Here is a 2,100-nt window from a genome sequence, read left to right as displayed (position 1 = left end):
GCAAAGACAAAGCAATAGAAGAACTCAACAAGATTACAGCAGAGAACACTGACAAATTTAACAGGCTGCAAGAATCCACAGAGAGACAGCAATCAGAAATCCAGAAGATTAACAATAAAATTTCAGAATTAGACAACTCAATAGAAAGATATAGGAGCAGAATTGAGGCAATGGAAATCAGAGTTAGGGAGAATTAAGATAAAGCACTTGATAACAACATATTTGAGGAAAAATCAGATAAAAGAATTTTAAAAAATGAAGAAACCCTAAGAATTATGTGGGACTCTATCAAGAGGAATAACTTATAAGTGATTGGAATACCAGAACAGGGGGGAGAACATAAAATACAGAGAGAACTGTTGAAGATTTGTTGGTAGAAAACTTCCCTGATATCGTGAAAGATGACAAGATATCTATCCAAGATGCTGATTGAAACCCACACAAGGTAGATCCCAAAAGAAAGTCACCAAGACATATTATAATCAAACTTACCAAAACCAAAGATAAAGAGAGAATTTTAAGAGTGGCTAGGGATAAACGAAAAGTCATCTACAAAGGAGAATCAACAAGACTAAGCTCGGACTACTCAGCAGAATCCACGCAGGCAAGAAGGCAATGTGATGATATATATATAAAGCTTGGAAGGAAAAAAAATCGCCAGCCAAGAATTACATATCCAGCAAAACTGTTTCTCAAATATGGTGGTGAAATCAGGGCATTTCCAGATAAATGGAAGTTTAGGACATTTGTAAAAACCAAACCAAAATTACAAGAAATACTAAAGGGAGTCCTCCAGTTAGAAAATCAACAACATTAGATAACAACTCAAGACAAGAACACAGGACAGAGTAACTAGATATTAACCCAAACAGGGAAGTCACAAAAATAAATCAAAGCTAAAACGCTGAAAATAGGGAAAAAGTGACACCAATATGTAAAAGATGACAATATTAAAAACAAAAAAACAGGGACTAAAAAATGTAGTCATAGATTTTTCATATGGAGAGGAAGTCAAGGCGATATAAAAAAATAAAAGATTGGTTTGAACTTAGAAAAACAGGGGTATTAAAGTAACCACAAAGGAAACTAACGATCCTACATAATAAATTAAAATACAAGAAAATATAAAGACTCAGCAAATACAAAATCAACAATAATGAAAAAGATGAAAAGAAAATACATAAATAAAAATTACCCAGCACAAAAAATTAAATGGAACAAAGAAACTGTCAACAATACAAAAAAAAAAGACATCAAAATGACAGCACTAAACACCTACTTATCAATAATGCTGCTGAATGTAAATGGACTAAATGTACCAATAAAAAGACAGAAAGTGGCAGAATAGATTAAAAAACACGATTTGTTTATATGCTGCCTGCAAGAGACACATCTTAGACTTAAAGACACAAACTAAAACTCAAAGGATGGAAAAAATATATATCAAGCAAACAACATACAAAAAAGAGCAGGGGTGACAATATTAATCTCTGACAAAACAAACTTTAAAGTAAATGCCACCACAAAGGATAAGGAAGGACACTATAGAATGATTAAAGGGTCAATACACCAGGAGGACATAATATAATCAATATTCACGCACCCAATGACAGGGCTCCAAAATACATAAAACAAATTCTAACAGCATTGAAAAGAGACATAGACAGCTTCACAATAATAGTAGGAGACTTCAAAACACCACTTTTGGTGAAGGCCGGAACATCCAGAAAGAAGGTGAATAATGACACGGAAGATCTAAATGCCACAATCAACCAACTTGGCCTCATAGACATATACAGAACACTCCAGCCAACAGCAGCCAACTATACTTTCTTTTCCAACACACATGGAACATTCTCCAGAATAGACCACATATTAGGCCATAAAGCCTTAACAGAATACAAAGCATCGAGATATTACAAAGCATCTTTTCTGACCATAAAGCCATGAAAGTAGAAATCAATAACAGAAAAAGAAAAAAAAAAAAATCAAATACATGCAAACTGAACAACACCTGGCTCAAAAACTATTGGGTTACAGAAGAAATTAAGGATAGAATAAAGAAATTCACAGAATCAAATGAGAATGAAAACACATCCT

At 33.4% G+C, this 2,100-nt stretch overlaps 1 protein-coding gene across 1 annotated transcript in view; it reads right to left on the bottom strand.

Moving 5' to 3' along the window:
• Positions 1 to 2,100, bottom strand: part of CEP128 (centrosomal protein 128) — a 602,257-nt gene that overhangs the window by 247,581 nt on the left and 352,576 nt on the right. The window lies entirely within an intron of this gene.

Source organism: Trichechus manatus, unplaced genomic scaffold, assembly GCF_000243295.1.
Source record: "Trichechus manatus latirostris isolate Lorelei unplaced genomic scaffold, TriManLat1.0 scaffold00206, whole genome shotgun sequence".
Lineage (NCBI taxonomy): Eukaryota > Metazoa > Chordata > Mammalia > Sirenia > Trichechidae > Trichechus > Trichechus manatus.
The sequence above is the reverse complement of the archived record's forward strand: the minus strand, read 5'-3'. Positions and strand labels throughout refer to the sequence as shown.